Source organism: Paroedura picta, chromosome 3 (genome assembly GCF_049243985.1).
Source record: "Paroedura picta isolate Pp20150507F chromosome 3, Ppicta_v3.0, whole genome shotgun sequence".
Taxonomy (NCBI): domain Eukaryota; kingdom Metazoa; phylum Chordata; class Lepidosauria; order Squamata; family Gekkonidae; genus Paroedura; species Paroedura picta.
Window position 1 is genome coordinate 136,382,858 of NC_135371.1, and position 19,180 is coordinate 136,402,037.

Genomic DNA, 19,180 nt, shown 5'->3' on the forward strand with positions numbered 1-19,180 from the left:
TGCCAACCAATATGAATGAAGAGCTGGGGAGAATTCAAAGCTGTGATGGAAGAATGGCAGATCATGAAAGGAAGAGAATTAAATGAAAGAAGAGAACAAGGTGGGAATGAGGTAGAGAAAAGGAAGACAACATAAGGGATTTTTTGTTTTGCTATCACAAATAACAGAACTGCCTCTTTGCAAGTTCTGGCTGTGCAGACAAAATAATGGAATGAAAAGAAGAAGGAAACTATAGACTGCTGAAAGTAGCGGCCTTACGGTGACTGTAGCTTGCCCTGGCCCATCTTGCCTTGCTCCTGTGCTAGCTTGACTGATTGATTGAGTAGGATCTGAGAAGCGTGGGTTCCCTGCAGGCTCCTAGTAAAAGTTGCAGAGAGGTCTGGCCAGCAGAGTCAGAACAACTCCTGTTTATTAAGCTCTGCTTTCCCTGCACTCCTAGTGGTGGCAGTGCAGAACTGCATGTAAAAGTTTTTTAAAAAATAAATGTATTCTGTGACTGCAGCATGACACTGGCTGTGGGGCCCCCCAGCTGACTTGGCCCTGGGGATTTTGTTCCCCAGCCCCCCCCCCCCCACATTCAGCAGCCCTGCAGTGATGCAACTGTGGGAAAGGGGCACCAATACAAATAGAAAGGGGCAACTATAGCTGCCTACAAACAGATCATTTGATCTGAACACCAAGCATGGTGAGGACTTCTGTACTCATTACATTTCTAAAACGTGTATTTCAAGTCATTCTCAAAACTTGGCATGACATCTGAGGTGGGGGAGCCTGCCTGGTCCCCCTATCTGCCTGGTATGGGGTCTAACAATGTAACAGGTTAGTGTGATGTTGTTGACCTTTGCATTTCTACTCTGCACAAGTACCAGCTAATGAAGAGAGAGGAAAGTAAAAGTATAATGACACCATGTCCACACATCTGCTGTATATGCAATTCATTTCCCAGATTCCAAGTTATGAGCCAAGATGTCCTGAGTATGAATGAACACACAAGGACTGTTTCCACACTAGGGTTTTGGCTCAGGTCGGGATTTTTGCCCATTTATGTACTGAGAATTGCCCTTTTGGGCATAGACCCAAATTGTCTCCTTACTTGCCATACCGCAAGGGAATCCTCAGAAATCCCCCTCCCATTGGAAAAGGTGCCTTTGCTCTCTTCTCTTCCATATGTCCTGCATCTATTTTGCTGCTAACAGCACCCCTTATTCAACATTCCCTCGCCCCCCTTTCCCCCCACGTGGTTTTTTAAAAACATAATAAGGTTATTGCATTACAATGCTGCTGGGTTGTAACAAGGAATTTCCCTCCCCATTCCTGGAGGACTGAAGAAGGCATTGGGCTTCTGAAGCATGAAGGGGAAGGTGGGCATCAACAAATCCACAGCACCTCCCCGATGCTGCACAGAACTGCCGAGGTCCCCTTGCTTACCCTCCTGATCCCAGCCACAGCCACCTCCTGCAGCACGGGCTCGGATCTGGGAAGCAAGGGGACCTCGGCACTTCCCTTCCACATCTGACAGCTGGTTGAGTCCTCAGTGCAGAAACGATCTGGGAGATGTTAAGCAACTCCACTCCCATCAGCCTCAGCTCTCTATCTGTAATTTGGGACTCACACTGATTTGCAGCTTGGTAGTAAGTATTATTAAAGCAATACACCCAAATGCTTTGGGACACTCCAAAATACAGTAAAGGCATAACAAATACCCACTAGCAGCCACTTTCCAGTGGCTCCTTCCTGTCACCCCCACCCCTGATATGTTATCATTGAAGAGTATAAACAAGAGGGTTTTAAGTTGGGAGAAGATACTGCACCCATTCTCTCAAAAGAATTTGGCCTTTTGGGTTCCCCAGATCTACAAAGTATGAGTTTTAGAGTCTGTGGGATAGAGCGATTGGTCAGTAACAAATCCAAATACAGGCCTGCGGGTGCACATTTTCTCCATGTGTTCTGCTTCGAGAATAACCAGGGTTTCCAGACAGCTGTGCCTAGTTTAAGTCCTGCCTTACTACCCACACCATTTTCAAATGGGATGAGAGCTACTGCTGAAGCAGTGTGCAGTGATGGGGATAGAACACTGGCAGACATTTTGGCCCTTGCGCAGAACATTCCGCCTACATTCATCTGTAGAGAACCAACACAAAAATGGGGTGCCAGGAAAACAACAACATGTCATCTCCTGAGGCTATTCAGGAACTTCCAGAGGAATCAATAGGTGGGAGAAGGAGCAGTTCACCCAAGTGGCTGAGATGGCTAGCACTTATGTTCTCTTTCTAGCTTTGCTCCAAAGCGTAGGGTTTAGAGGCGTAAGAACTGGCCAAATCTCCCACATTCTCAGAGAGCAGATGTAGATCAAGATTTTCCTGTGCAAGCCATGCATCATGAAATCCCTCATTCAAAGTTCCTCTCGCCCATGAATTTCCTAGGAATTAAGAGGCATTACTTGTAAGGTTCAGCCTGCATCTGGGGATGATAAGGCTGCTGTCTACCTAATGAGGCTGTTGTAAGGATTATGGACAGCCCTGTAAGTGTTCAGACCATAACACTGCCATGCCTTCCTGTTTACTTTCAGGTTCTTAAATGCTAGCATTGTAGATAAGGTTAGCGAATGGCATTTGACCAAATGCTGCCGTCTTTTTGGACTAAAGATGAACCTGTGTGGCATTCCCTCCTTGGTGCCTCTTCTACAGTATGACAATCTGGTCACTTGCCAGCTATTTTTATTCTTCATTCTTCTTCTCCTAAATGACTAACTCCTGAGCAAGACAGGATGGTGTTATACCATTGACTAAAAGGGGAACATTTCCCTCCTAATCTCACACTTGGGGAAAACAGGGCATTCTAAATTTAAAAGTTGTAGCCACTTTTCCTCCAAGAGTTCTGGGGCAAGAAAATGGAACAATTGTGGTACCTTTGGAATCAGCCAAGCCTCCCCCGTGGTGCTCGCTCACTTGGGGATCGCTAAGGAAGAAAAGAGAGACGAGGAAGCATTACCATCAATTATTGTCATGGCTAACATACCCGTGGTTGATGTATTTTGCTCACTGAGTGGCAATATTCTTTACGAGCACACATTATTATCTCCCTAGGAGTTTTTGGAGATCTGCCCAGGCCCCCCAAAAATGGCAGTATGAACCATGATCCTGCTTACACAAGGTAACAGCTGTTGATCCTATGATGATGATGATGACCTGGCTTGATTGATGGCACTTCTCCACGGGTGCTCGGAGGCTGTGTAGTCTCACTGTAAGGGTTACACTACAAAGCTAAATTGTGGTAAGTCATCTGCAGTGCCTGCCTCAACAGAGTTAGGCCCTTCTAGGTTCATTGACTTCAATGGACTTAGAAGGGAGTGTAACTATTTAAGGAAGGCACAGCCATCTTTGTTCATGCACTGTGGTTACATAAAAAGTAAACCCACCCAAATAAGCACTTCCCAGTGCCATAAACAATTCCTTCCTTTCAGTTCAGTCACTCGTCAGCAGGATCTAGTCGCTTCCTCCTTTTCCTTTCATCATCTACCTGCTCAACAACTTGCATGAAACAAGAAAATGCTGATTTTATTGAGTCACTGCTGCTTTTTACAAATCCAACTGGAAATTAGCTCGGACAGTTATCTAAGTGGGTGGAACAGGAGAGCTTCTCATTTGTAGGCTGACCTACGGGAGCCTTGACTGAGTAATACCAGCAGGGTTCAGGGAATTTTTCTAAAGTGACTGCTTGCAATCCATAGACTTCTGTAAACTTTTCATTGCTGAAGAGGCTCAAGTGGAGAGATCACTGTTTGGAGGACCTAAGCACTGGATTTTCTAGACTGCGGAACATTTTGTATGTAGCTTCTCTCTTTCAAAACCAGCACAGCTTTTGAATGAAGCCCTCCTGACAAACTGCTGCTGAGGCTAACCCCATGAGATCCCCTCGAATCTGAGTTGCTAGCTCCAGCATGGGGGAAGTGGGGAGACAGGCACTTAGAGAGGGTAAGGAGCTCATTGGGAATGAACTGTGGCTCTCCAGATGTCCATGGACTACAATTCCCATTAGTGCTTGCTTTCCCATGCTGTCAGGGGCTGATGGTAATTGTAGTTCATGGACATCTGGAGAGCCACAGTTCGTGCACTCCTGCCCTAGAGTCTGTCCTCCAAAGATACTATTCCCTCTAGGGGAACTGATCTTTGCAGCTTGGAGTTCAGTTATAATGCCCAGAGAACTCCAGGCCCCAGCTGGAAGTTGGCACCCCTGAAGCCTTTCCTCTTACGCTCTTGCCATTCTCTGCTCTTTGCAGCTATTCCACTTTGCATGTATTCCTGGGGACGTGCAGCAAGGAGATCAGCGACAGAAATTCCTGTCTCTGTGAACCCAATTCAGGGGCAATCACGGCTGATTAAGCCAGAGCTCACTTTCATTAGTGCTATCTACCCCCAACACTGGTTTCACTGGGAGTCACTCAAAAAGCTCCTCATTTGCAACTCAGTCCGGTGACCTGACTACCACAACTGAAGGAATAGAAAGGCTGCTACAAAGCAGTCACTGCTCGCCTTCCCTCCTGATAGAAAAGTCAGAGTCCTTGGGGAGGAAACACAGCACTCCAATCTATCCCACGAGTATGTGTCAAGAACAGATTTCTCCCTGGGCTCTGATAGAAAAATCTTGGCAGTGGACTGTTTGTGGCCCCAGACAAGTTGACAAGACCCTGGGGAGACAAATGGTGGAAGGCAGGGCCAAGAACAACTTCAGTACCAAATTATCATGTCTGCCAAGGCAAATTCAAGGGCCTTTGCTGAAGGATATTTTCAGGTGAAATTCTTGTGCATGGCATGGAGTGTGGCAGGGAGCTGCATTGTCAAGTAGTTCTAGCCAATTGTTGCAGACAGGTCAGGTATTAAGAGTCCTTAAGACAGTAACCTGTGACATTCATGACAGTGGAATCTGTGTGGATTCAGAGCTAAATGCAGGCAGCTCATACAACAAAGGCATACATATCACGGCTTCTAGTTAAAGCAAGGAAGACAGGGGCTGGTGATTATTGAGCTTCCAGCATTGCAGATGTGACATTGGTCCGAGCCTTCATACTCATTATGAAGCTGAATATATCTAAGGGTTGGCTTCCCTTTCCACTGGAAAGCATTTTATTCTGAACATACTAGGACTCTCATTGCACCCTCATAGAACCTGCATTCTACGTTTGATGTGAGCCAGACAAAACGAAGAGTTGGACAACTCACACCTTCTTCAAAAGCCATTCCTTTATCTGTGCAGACATGCACCAAGTGCATGTTTTAGGCCAAAGGTCCTGCAAGGAGAAGCTCATCAGAGACTCAAACTCCAGTGACCAAATGATGGGCAAAACTGGGGAAAGGGTAGAGAATGGTGGGTCAGCCACTTCTGGCAAGACCCCCACCCCATTCTCAGCCATCATACATGGCAGGGGTAGTCAACCTGTGGTCCTCCAGATGTCCATGGACTACAATTCTCATGAGCCCCTGCCAGACTTTCGGCTAAGAAATTAAAAGAACCAACAAAACGGCATCAAAAATAAAGTCTCTTCTCCACTCTCGCGTGTTCTTTCTTGTCACCTTTATTCAAATTCACCAGGTGAGGCCAGATAACCCCATTTTCATAGCCAACACTTTCCCCCAGTGGCTCATTCAAAGCGTTGGCTTTGAAAATGGGGGTTATCTGGGTCCTGTTATGGCCTGACCCGGTGAATTTGAATAAAGGTGACAAGAAAGAACACCCAGGAGTGGAGAAGAGACTTTATTTTGATGCCATTTTGTTTTCTTCGTTTTCTCTGACTGGGTTGGCAACTAGTGATCACTCTTAGGGATTTCGCTAGAGGAGCCAGTTACTCCTCTGTAGAATCTCAGGGCCTAAAGTAAGGCTGTGATCCTAAACATATAAGCTTCCCCCATTCTTTTTAAATAAATGGGCTCAGGATACATGAGATTTGTCCAAGGATGTAGGGAAAAGTCTATGACAGAGCTGGGTCTAGTACTCTTAAGATTCCCTAAACATTCACTTGAAAAATCAGCTAACATCAGAGGTTTTTCAAGTGGTATCATTTATTTTAACTATGTCTACCCTGCCTTTCTATTCTAATCAGAATAGGGAAATTGAAAATCCTATATATCAATTATAAAAAGCATCATCTATCTGTATGCTTATTTTACAAAACTATAATCATGAATGTGTGGGTTTTCTAGAGGCACTGAGTTCTCTGTTGGGGAGCCACAGAGACCAAATCAAACAAACAGCAGCGTCCCATAACCCTTTCAACTACTCCTGTCATGTCCCACCTTCTGCCCTCTTCCCTTTATTATTCCTAAACTAATTTTGCTGCTTAAGCAAATTCATGAGCTGAGATAATATGGCCATATAACCTGCTCCCACCCACCTCTTCCCTATTTTTTTTTGTCCCTCTCCATGGACAAGAAACAGTTGAAGTGTTTCTTTATGGGCCATTACAAGTTTAATGTATAATTTATTGTTATGTTCTCAGGTAGGTGGGTTGGCCGGTCACAAAGCCAACACTTTTAATTAAATGAGGAGAGCTTTTGCTCGGAAAAGGGGCCATGTTTTCGGCAACTGCTTAGGAAACCACTGTGGTGAGGCCTTGGCTCAGACAAGATAAGCAGACTTTGTCCTTCTCACTAGTTGCACATGACATGTAGGGAGAAGGAAATCTTATTAGGGAGAAAGTATCCGCCCTGCCCCAGACAATCACAAGAAGAGCTTTGCTGGATCTGATCAGTGGTCCATCTAACCCAGCACCTCTCTCACACAGTGGCCAACAATAGGGCATAGAGGCTGAAGCATTCCACTGACGTTGACTCCAGGCACTGGGATTCAGAGGTTTACAGCCCCTGAACATGGAGGCTTCCTTTAGTCACCATTGCCTGTAGCCACTGACAGACCTCTCCTCCATGAACTTGTCTGAAACATTCCTACTGAGGGTGATTCAGTGATGGAATTTTTCTCTGTGTTGGGAGGCATCTGACACACCCAAGTCCAGCTTTGTCTCTGCTACAGCCCTTATTGCTATAGAGAATTTCACTCAAGGTAACTGTTATTTAAAGGAGATTTCCCTTATTGCAAAAACATTACTTCCTTAAGCAGCCCCTTATCTGAGAGCCCAGATGATGTGTCACAGTGGCTCTTGTTCTAGAAAAATATTTAGCCAGGTCACACTGTTTTTTTCTGTTTTACTAACTGGGTTAGGCTACAGCATCAAAACTTCTAAACAAGTGGTTATAGGCTAAAAGAGATACGTTGGTAGAATGAGAAGTCATAAAAGAAGGCAGTTAAGAATGTTTCTTATTTTCATATTACCAGTTTGGGTCTGAGATATGTAACCTTGCTTCTGAGAGTGCTGGGTTGGTTAAAGAAATAAAAACACCATGATTTGATTGTAACAGAACAAGTGTACAGTGTGAGTTACTTACACTTGCTTGGGAAAGGCAAGAAGGTCTACACAAGACCACCTGCCTGCCCAAATTCTCAATCCAGCAGCAAACACAAAATGGAAAGCGAGGAGAGAGGTTGCCCTGCAAAGAACCCTGCAAAGCAATGAAATCTGTAGTGACATGTGGGCCTGATGTTCGGATCCAGAGGCAGAACAAAAGATTTTTGCTGGTGTACCACTCCACTTGCTCAGTGGTTTTCCTAGCAGGCAAAGTGAAGAAAATCTCTAACTTGGTGATATAGACCCATCCAGGATTATTTATTTGTTTGTTTGTTTATTTATTTGCTTTATTTCCTGCCACTCTTGGCTAACTGGCTCGTGGTGGGTTACATGATAAAACCCCCATGCAATAAAACTCCCATTAAAAACCCAATAAAATGAACAAAATTAGTAAATAACAGCATGGTGGTGAAAATAACCCCCCCCCTCTAGTCCAACCAACTCCCTTGCAGTCACCACAAGCAAGATGCGCTGCCACCTACTACTAAAGGAATTTAACTAAAGCAATTTAATTTATGCTACTAAAGGAATTTAACATTCATGCTGAGATATTCTTGTCTTGTGACATCTCATAAGCTCCGTAGGTTATTGTGGGGCCAACCTATATGAAAGATCACGTTGGATCTACGCGTTTCAGCTGGGCAGACTTCTGGTGGACTGGTGATAAAGGTAAAGGTAAAGGTATCCCCTGTGCATAGAGCCTCTTGTGGCGCAGAGTGATAAGGCAGCGACATGCTATCTGAAGCCCATGAGGCTGGGAGTTCGATCCCAGCAGCCGGCTCAAGGTTGACTCAGCCTTCCATCTTTCCAAGGTCGGTAAAATGAGTACCCAGCTTGCTGGGGGGTAAACGGTAATGACTGGGGAAGGCACTGGCAAACCACCCCGTATTGAGTCTGCCATGAAAACGCTGGAGGGCGTCACCCCAAGGGTCAGACATGACCCAGTGCTTGCACAGGGGATACCTTTACCTTTATCCCCTGAAGCTACTGTAGCATGAATGTTCAACAGAACAAAACTGAATCTAGATATGACACAAGTAATACTGGCAAGTAATCCTCCTACTCTGGATTCTTCTCTGACTGACTAGTACAGGAGCCTAAAAATTCTCTTTAATCATGCTTTACTCCTTGAAAAGTGGGTGTAAAAAATGAGTGTGTTTTATCATCCATCTCTTAAGCAAGTTACATCCTTTTCTAGGGAACAGGGATCTTGCCATACTGACCTATGCAGGGCTTCCGAGAAGCTCCAGTTAACACAGAATGCTGAACCCCCCTTCATGTGGCAACCAGTCCAAAGGCAGCATATCTGCCGTCACCAATTGCTAAGCAAACCACCCACAAAGGCTGTTTCCTGCATGGAAAGTTTTTGGGTTTTCCAGAACTGTCTGGAAACAGGATGCTGGTCAAAAGGGACTAACAGACTAATCCTGCAGGGCTCTTCTTTTACTAGCGTGTCCTGTGCTGGATGCCAATTATGCAAAGCAGGAGCTGAGACAGCTAGAGTGAGTTTGGAGGAAGAGTCACGATGAAGCAACAAGAACATCTTATAGGGTGCTTACAAAAGCCTATGAGATAGCAGTGAAGGTAGCAAAGAGAGACTTCTACACAGGCTCCATTGCATCTGCGAGCTCACACACAGCACAATTATTTAGGTTAATTCGGTCTTTAACTGCCCTTGAAGAGGGGTGCTCAAATAGCACACAATTGGCACTTAGCTGGGAGGCCTTTGGGAGCGTTTTCGCAGACAAAATCTTATTGCTTCACCATAACCTTCCACCAAGGGCTAATATAGTACAAGAACTGGAGGACTCTTGGCCACCTTCGGAGGATGTTTTTGAATGCTTCAGCGGGCTCTTGCAGACCAAGGTGCATATGCTTCTTTCTTTGATTAGTCTGACCACTTGTCTCCTGCCTCTCATGGCTCCTTAAAATGGGTGACATAATCAACTGGGCCCTACTAACAGGGACATTCCCAAGTGGGCTAAAGGAGGCAGTGGTGCGGCCTCTGTTGAAGAAACCACCCCTGGATCCACAGGACCCTGCAAACTACCATCCCATCTCACATTTAGCATTTCTGAGGAAGGTGGTGGAGCAGGCAGCTGCAGACAAGTTAAAGGGGCACCTAGAGCAGCGGTTCTCAACTGCTCTGAGTTGGCGACCTCAACTGCGGTGGCGGTGGGGTCAGCATGCACATGGGCACGGGCAGTGTGTGTGTGTGTGAGCGAGTGCGAAGACACCTGGACCAACGCGGGTTGATGCTGCTGGTATTTTTAGATCACTGCCTGGAGGCTGTGATAGAGTGGCTCCAGCAGAGCCACCCAAAGCTCAGGCCTCTGAAGGCGGAGGTCCTGTGGGTGGGAAGGAGAGGTCCAGAGGAGGAAGCACATCTCCTTCATCTTGATGCAGTGCAGCTTCAGACTACACAGACAGTCAAGAACTTGGTTGTGACCTTCAAAACCTCCCTTATGGAGCAGGTCATGAAAATAGTACACCAGGCTTTCTTCCATCTGTCTCAGCAAACAACAGGTTACAAAAAAGTTTACAGTGTGAAGCTTTTAAAAAATTATTTAAGATTAAAAAAACACACACATAATCCATAGGCCATTATTGAAAAATTATCATATGCACTGTACAGTCTTAGGCCTTCTTAGATGTGACGCATTTCAACTCTCACTGGGTCTTCCTCAGAGGTCTAATTTTGTCACACATTCATTGATGGAATGTAAAATACATAAAGTAGCCAGTATAAACTAAATAAATAATGAGAATCTGTGTAAGATAAGAGAATGGAATAATTGTTATAAATTCAAACAACTCAAATCAATAGCGAAAGAGACTATATAATCATCAGGCTTACTTATTTTTAGGGTGACAAAATCAATCGAAATGGATCAGATGGAAAATGTCCATTTATCAGATAATAGTCCCCTGTAAGAAATTTAAATAATTATGGAAAACTGGAATAATTTGTTTATGCATTAAAGAGGGGAGGGAAAAAGAAGTTAAGTGAAAATTACCTCCTTTCAGGCTGCAAAAAAATTCTGTTGTGTACCTATGAAATCAGTGCATGTACAAAGGCAGGTGAGGTAGTTAATTGATGGAGGGAGAGAATTTAATGTTACAGGAAGAGGATACAACAATTCTGGCAAAAAGCTGGAACTGGCCTGTAAGGACCGGAATCAGAGGAGGGTGTGGGAGAAAAGGAGTGAATAGACTTCTATCTGTGGATTTGTAAATGGACATTTTTACATATACAATCAAGGTAGAGGGAAAAGAAAAAAGAACTATATTTCATATTTAAATACACATCCAATCAATCTCCTGATTTAAATCTGTGGGTTCCAGAGTCCCAGGTGTGGATATCCAGAAATTCTCTCTTCTATTCAGTGCAGATAAGAGATGTTCAGTAGATGCTGAGATCTTCTCAATGCCATAAAAGTGAAGATCTTTTGTGGTTTGCTGAGACGTTCTGAAGTGCTGGATCACAGAAGCTGAGACACAGAGTGTGTATTTACACACACACACACACACACACACACATCTCCCCAAATGTTACACACAAAATGTATTGACTGATGGGAAAAGTTTTATTGTTATTGCAAATCTTAAAGTTATACATTTTTTAAGCATCCTGACAGGCCTTGCAAGGCTGGTAATGAAAATAACCTCTTGGTAATCCCTTTCCATCTAAAGTGTTCACTGCTAAGGGCATATAGTCTCTTTTGTTATTGATTTTATCAAGGAATATGTGTCAAAATTAGACCTCTGAGGAAGACCCAGTGAGGGTTGCATCAGCTCTAACATCTAAGATTGTACATTGCATATGATGATTTTTCAATAATGACCTATGGAGGCTATGGGGCCACAGAGGGCCTAAATCGGGACAAGCCCAGGCCAGTGCCGATGTCATCTGGAAGCAGGCATTGGCCCTGCAAGAAGACGAGCGCTGGCCTAGGCCTAATTCGCCGTGCAAAAAAGGTGTTGACTATAGTTATCCATGTGACAGGCACCTCCAGATTAGACTACTGTAACTTGCTCTACGTGGACCTTCCCTTATCCCTGAACCAGAAGCTACAGTTGGTCTAGAACGCAGCTGCACAGGACCTATAAGGACCCCCCTGGAGAGCACATATATGACCAGTTCTCTAACAGCTGCACTGGTTACCGATTGAATTCTGGATCAGGTTTAAGGTGCTGGTCTTAACTTTTAAGGCCTTGCATGGTCTGGGACAAGTTCATCTGAGGGACCATATCTCTGAATACATTCCCCAAAGAGCTCTCCGCTCAGCAAATACCAACTTGCTGATGGTCTCCAGCCCCAGACAGATGCACTTGGCCCTGGCTCCAGCCTGGCAGAATGAGTTACGATCTGAACTGCAAGCTCTTACAGAGGTTCCTAAGTTCCAGAAGGCTTCCAAGATGGCTCTTCCAGCAAGCATTCGTTGAGGCCAAGGACCACCATTACCATCAAGACAGGCCCCAAACCAGACCCCCCACTATCCTCCATTTTGTGCCTGATTGACTAACTGCAACCATCTTATCTCCAGGAACATAGGATGAGCAGGAGCAATGTATACAGACTGTTTAAATATATTTTAAAACGTAAAATTGCTATATTGGTGTTAACTTAGGGCATTTCCACACATTATTAAAAGTAGTGTTACTCAAACTGAATGGCGTAGCGCTAAACATTATTACGCCTCCTGGCTACTCTACACTTTCTTGCCGTCTTGCTCTTGTCTGCTGCCTCTTTGCCCTTCTTACACTCCACAAGATGAGTCTCTTGTGGCGCAGAGTGGTAAGGCAGCAGATATGCAGTCTGAAAGCTCTGCCCATGAGGCTGGGAGTTCAATCCCAGCAGCCGGCTCAAGGTTGACTCAGCCTTCCATTCTTCCGAGGTCGGTAAAATGAGTACCCAGCTTGCTGGGGGGTAAAACGGTAATGACTGGGGAAGGCATTGGCAAACCACCCCATATTGATTCTGCAATGAAAACGCTAGAGGGCGTCACCCCAAGGGTCAGACATGACTCGGAGCTTGCACAGGGGATACCTTTACCTTAAACTCCACAAGTGCTGCTGGAAATGGCAGAAGAGAGCAATGGGCTTTATATGTAACTCTCTTCTGCCTGTCAATGAATCCTGGCAACCAATCCCCTTTCTCCTGCTATTTTTTTTATTAAATACTTCTCTGTTTAAATGCCTATGTATCTAATCATAGATGTATAGTGCCTTATGGAATCACGAGTCTTCATATTTAAAAAAATAATCTAGTTACTGATTTTTTTTTGTGGGGGGGAGGACTTTAGAGAGGCATGTTTTGTGTTACAACTTTGGGAGAGAATTATTCCTGGCATCGCCTGTATGACTGTCCACCTATTTGTTGCTCCAGGCTGTTCTTAATTTTTAAAAAGCACTTCCCTTCCCCCGGAAGAAGGGAGAGAGAGGCAGGTGTAAGGGTGGGACATTGTAGGCGGAGGTAGTGCTTCTTCGCCTCCACACATTTCTTTGGCTGGTGGCCTGCTGGTTGCTGTCCTGTAGCTCACGCTTTTTAGGCTGGGGAATCCACTTTATGCGATTCCCCAACTAGCGCGTTAAAATGGAGGATGTAGCAATCAGTTTGCTACTTAGACGCTGGATGTTCGCGACCTCGTGCAGAGCGGCCAGAATATAACTACTACCTAAGCTAAGCATTTCACTACATTTAACGGGTGCAGAATTGCCCTTATTGTATAAGTCGCTCTGAGAGGGCGAAGAGAGGGGCGGCCTATAAATTGAAATATAAATAAACAGATAAGTAGTGTTGATCTTTCAAGGATAACACAAACATTCAAAACGTCTACTGTTCATCATGCCCTAATACTTTGTGTAACTGGAGTGAGATATGAGGAAAGCTAATCTGTCTCAAGGAAAGACCTTCTTCACAGCACAGGCTTCTATTCCAGCACATCCCAGGAGGAAGTCTGCCTCATAAAACCTCTGTCCCTCATTCCGGGCACTTGGACTGGGAAAGGGAATCCATAAGAGAAGGTGAGCACACTTGGAGCACCTCTCTTATTAAAAGGCACTCTATGTATTAAGACAAGACTAAATTGCCTGAGAAAACGATGACAAAACATTGAATTAGGAGTGTGCTTAGCCCTGGCAGTTCCTTTAGTCCAAAATCTAAGTTTTCCATGCCAGTTTACATTGTCGGGCTTTGTCTCCTCTGATCCACACAGAAAGAGTGTTTGCAAGTGGGATATGCCAAGAAACTGACAGGGATAAACCATCTATCCTGAGGCATGACCCGAAGCTCACGCCAGGATGGTTCTGCCCAGAAAAATGCCCTTGCAGACTTTGACAGACGCTGCCATTTCCTCCGTCCTTGGGTACTTTCCCCTGAGTGGGCAGACTTCTGTCATTGTTGCAGGCACTCCAGGAAATGGCTGGCAGAGGGAACCAGCCAAAAACGGCTGCATTCAGCCCTGGCATCGGCTGCTCCCTGACACACAAGGCTACTGGGACGGGCTCCCAAATAGAATATAATTGCCCTGCCCAAAGAAGGCCACAGGCTCCCTTCCAAAGGTAATCTCGTACCCTCCCTCCTGACATGGATCCACTTTAATTATCAAGCTGAATACCGAGTAGGACATATGAGGAATGTTGTTTGTGTTTAAAGGAAAGGTGGTGGTGGGGAGCCACACACAAAGCGAGTTTGCTGGGGCTGGCCGCCGGCTCATTGAGCTGGAGAACAGAGCAGTGATGGCACGGTGCCGCTCACTAAAAGCATGAGTGTCACTAAATCAATAATTCATTTACTTTAATGAGATAAGTACTTTGAAAACTAATTGCAAACCTGCTCCATTTACTCCAACCCCGGTTATAGGCCTTAATGTAAATCGCACAAGTGCCGCTGGAGGAAAGAGCTGGAGGAATCGTGTCATCTTTCTCCCCTCTTCTAAGAAAGAGAAATATCTGTCACACACAGGAGAGCACCTCTAAGTAACCGCTTCAATCAATCAAGGTACCCGAGAGAGCCCCCCGCCCCCCGCACCAATGCAACATCCGTACCCTAGAGAAGTACTGCAGTGGCTGAGAAAAAGGGAGCTCCCAGAAGGAATGTGGTCTAAGAGTTCTTCACCCACTCCAGGGAATGAATGAGGCTCAGAGGAGTAACACACAGCAAGGCAGGCACTCAGTGTGCCTGTGTGATGCTGCTTTAAGTTAACATTCACTGCCACACCCAGCTAACAAAGTGCTAAGCAACAGGCCGGGCAGATGGTGGTGCAAAAGATGCGGGAGGGAGGACTCAGCAGAAAAGTTGGCACCACTGTGGTGCCCACCAGCATCTGCCCAGTAGTCATGGACTCCAGTAACTGACTGGGGCTAGTCACAGCACCCTCTGCACTGTCAGAAGCTGTGGTTTCAATGACTCCAGGCACACTCGGGGGTCACATGCATGAGACTGCCAGAGACTGAACTCACACATCAGCTTTTAATATCATTTTACAGCATCCTACCAAATAGAAGAAGAAGAAGAGTTGGTTCTTATATGCCACTTTTCTCTACCCGAAGGAGGCTTACAGTTGCCTTCCCTTTCCTCTCCCCACAACAGACACTCTGTGAGGGAAGTTAGGCTGAGAGAGCCCTGATATTACTGAAGAAGAAGAAGAGTTGGTTCTTATATGCCGCTTTTCTCTACCCAAAAGAGCTGGGGAAGTCAAACTACGGCCCTCCAGATGTCCATGGACTACAATTCCCATTAGCCCCTGCCAGAGAATGTTGCAGGGGCTCAGGGGAATTGTAGTCCATGGACATCTGGCGGGCCATAGTTTGACTACCCCTGCAAAAGAGTCTCAGACCATTTATGCACTGGGAACTTCACTGCCCCAGCTCCTGTGCACGAGCACAAATCGGGGGTGGATGAGGTGCACCAGGCCAAATGCTCCCCCATGTGGGTGCAGGAAGAGGTGGGGCAACCTGCCACAACTAAAACTCCAGCCTGCAGCACGTCATGAAACCTCCAGTGCATAAACAGTCTCAAAGTAGTTTACCGTCGCCTTCCCTTTCCTCTCCCCACAACAGACACCCTGTGGGGTGGGTGAGACTGAGAGAGCGCTGATATCACTGCCCGATCAGAACAGTTTTATCAGTGCTGTGGAGAGCCCAAGGTCACCCAGCTGGCTGCATGTGGGGAAGTGTAGAATCAAACCCAGCTTGCCAGATTAGAAATCTGCGCTCCTAACCACTACACCAAACTGGCTTTCAGGCTAATCCAGGCTACACTGTGAGGCAGTGATGGGCACATAGCCTCCGGGTTGGAGTCCAATGTGTCTGGAAGTTACCACAGAGTTGCTAAAAGGAACACCCTCAGAGAAAGAAAGGAAACCCCACAAGATGTGCTACCAGTTTTGGATGGAAGCACCGTATAGCTAAGGATCACAGATGCTGGGATGCAATGAATACCCTTGGTGATAGTAGCTTGGCAAGATAAAAATCTGGCAAGTTCTGGCAATGTACAATTTATTAGTTTCTTGTTAAAGAGCCTAATAAATTTCATGGTGTCTGTATGCCATTTTTAGAATCTGAATGGGGGAAAAAAAGGAATGGATGATGTAGCAAAAAGGTTAGCCAGACAGAAATGGTTTTATTTAATAAAAGATCATGATCAGGGTGAATATGTGCTTTAGTTTGCATTAGAATTTTAAAAGTTTGCATATTACATTAATTATAGCTGAGGGGCCTCCAAGAATTCTGTTGACAAGAATGCCATTTCGATCTAATGAGAACTTCCTGGCGGACTGTGTTGTAGCTTTGCAATTAAAAAAATGAAATTAAAAATAAACAACATCAAAGACGGCTAAATAGATTTCGAATGTTTATAAAGAAACATCTTACAATAGTATGTATTGGGATAATTTTTTTGCATGCTTTGTGTTTCCTAAGCATGTGAGCCCTGTTCCTGCACAAAGATGCCCAGTAAACTATGGAACCAGAAGAGGAAGTGAGAAGGCCGTGGTTAAAACCTTATTTCACCCATACTCTTACCACGTGACTTTAGACAAGCCATTCTCTTTTCCCACCCTCTACTTCTTTTCTGTCATTTAGGGGAAGTAATAGTAATCTGTCTCATAGGATTGTTTAGAGATTATGTTCCAGAAGCATTTTGGACAGACAAAAAGCACTACATCAGCCTTTCTCAGTTTTTTTAGTTGAGAAACCTCTGAAACATTCTTCAGGCTTCAGTCTGTCTGTCTGTCTATCTTAGCTCCCACCCATTTGAGAAACTCTTCCAGTGCCCTCAAGAAACCCAGGGTTTCACAACAAAAGACTGGATCCATGCAATGCAGGTCACTACACTGTTTGGGAGTACATTTTTTCTCTGTGCTAATGAAATATGCTATGACAAAGCAGAGGTGAAACAAGGTGTTCAATAACAGAACCTTGTCGCATATTAATGCAGAATAATATATACAACTGGAATAAAAAAAGAAGACAATTTTATACAAACCTTTGAATTTTTTGATTGGGTTGCCAGCCGGTGTTCTTTCCTATACTGAGAAGGCCTGTACTGCATAAATTCTAAAGGGGACAACCCAACCTCCTTTCCTTTCCGTAGGCTTGCAAGAGAACTGAGAATGACAAACAATAAAGAAGGCATTCATGGGACTTCATCATTGTTTCCAATAATGGCTTTATCAATACCAGGCTACTGAATACCAAATGTAGCATTTGTAAGTCTCTTATCAGAAATGACCACTTGTGTAGTGTGGGGTAATTCATATAAGATACCTCCTCTTTCATTGTGACTTTCTTGGCATCTGCCTGATCCATGAAATTGCATGCTATATGAAAATGGTTCCAAAGAGGAGAGAAAGAAGAGAAAGGAATTTCTTGCTTTGAGCATCAGAGTTGTAATTTCTAGGTGAAGTCACAGGAAGCGCTTCAATCTAGACTATGTGTGCACCTATGCAAGGGAAAGCAGATTTCTGCCCAGTTTCTAGAATCTCAGTCCTGTTTTAAATTTATCCAGGTACAATCACCATTGATTTTGAAGTGCTGGTTCACACATGCATGTAACTTCAATGGATTACTGAAAGTAAACTTCTTCCATGTATTGTGAATCTGCACTTTAGTGCCAAAATACTATATGGGGTACCGAAATACTATATGGGGTCATTTGGGGCAGTTAATTCTCATGTACATGTCACAGTCAATGTATGAACCTGCCCATTAATGCTTTGATTTACAGTAATGGTTGGTGTAGCTGGGTTTGATTCCTTACTCCTCCACAGGCAGCCAGATAGGTGATCTTGGGCTAGTTACATTTCTCTCAGAGCTATCTCAACCTCACCTACCTCAAAGGATGTCTGTTGTGGGGAGAGGTGTGAGAATCTCTGATTGCTCCAAATAATCAGGCTTCATTTGGAGAAAGAAAGCTCTTTATTGAATGAACAATAATCAGATCATCAAGGGGTCCTTGCTAAGGCTGGGGATTCAAAACTAATATCCCATTATCTACCCAATGCCCACAGCCCCTCCCAGTAACAAAAAGTCTGGGAGCAAATCGTTCTTGTTGACAAGGCCTTTGAGATAGTGTTTCCCAGGCAATGCCTAGTGTGGGTAGAAAACGAGGCAAGAAGGATGGGCCTTCACACCTAAGATCTAACGCAGGATGGCTAGCTAAAAGATCAAATGGGTATCAAGGAATACAGACACAATGAATTAGCAGGTTACATGGTAAAACATCAACCATGGTTTTGACATATGGCCACCCCAAAATGGTCCCCCCCCCTCACACTGGAGCCAGTGAAATGCTTGTGCAATGCCGAAACAAGCTTTGGGGCACAAACATGCACTGCGTCAACCCACTCCTGTTTGTCCTCTAGGAACTCCTTCCAATCTATGAAGTACTGCAGATCCCCCCACCAAAGGAGGGCGTATTTGTTCATAAATACCAGAACAGGGGAGGCAGCTGCCAGGTGCCACCGGTGTAGAAGAGGGGCACACTTGAGCAGGCTGGAATGGAAAACAACATGCTCATTCAAGTTTTAGGCAAGGACAATTCCACAATTACTAAGTTGTTGACACGGGTTACAGAGAAAGGTCCCATGAAGATATTCCCTAGCTTTTTGGAGGGCTGCTAACCCTGGAGATGCTTTGTGGGGACAAACACCATAGCCCCCACTTCCCATGCTGGCATTGGCAAATTTCTTATCAGCTTGGTCTTTATAAGCATCTTTTGCTGCATTCAGTGAGTCCATTAAGTGGGGCCAGGTTTGGCAGATCTGATCAGCCCAGGCTATTAGGTTGGATGGAGCATCCATGGACACAGGGCAGAGGCTGGCTCCCACTCTCAAGACCACATCAAACAGCACCATTCCAGTACTGGGATGTACAGCATTGTCATACGTGAATTCAGTGAAAGGGACTATCCCAGTCCAGTCATCCTGTTGGAAAAAGATGTAGCAGCAATTTCTAGGACTTGGTTCACTCATTTGGTTTGGTCATTAGCCAAACACATCATGCAAGTCCCAGTGATACCCCAAGGTAAGCCCCTGCTCCACCCCAAGAAGCTTTAAGAAATCATGCCAGAAGTTGGCAATGAACTAAGAGCCCTGATCCAACATGACTTTAGTAGTGGCACTGGATCCAAAGATGTGCTGGGCAAATAGAGTGGTAAGCCACTGAGTCATGGGGGAGGGGGGAGTGCAAGGGATGAAATGTTCCTGCTTCGAAAAAAGG

General features: G+C 45.0%; 1 protein-coding gene across 13 annotated transcripts in view; it reads right to left on the bottom strand.

Annotated features, from left to right (window-relative positions):
- The window catches only part of RBFOX3 (RNA binding fox-1 homolog 3), a 458,629-nt gene that overhangs the window by 116,249 nt on the left and 323,200 nt on the right, over positions 1-19,180 (bottom strand). For 3 of the 13 annotated variants that reach the window (XM_077328148.1, XM_077328149.1, XM_077328153.1), the window contains one exon: positions 2,909-2,958. The exons of the other annotated variants lie outside the window; for them this stretch is intronic. The gene's annotated coding sequence lies outside the window, so the exon portion shown is untranslated. The remainder of the gene's footprint in view (positions 1-2,908; positions 2,959-19,180) is intronic. 13 annotated transcript variants of the gene reach the window in all.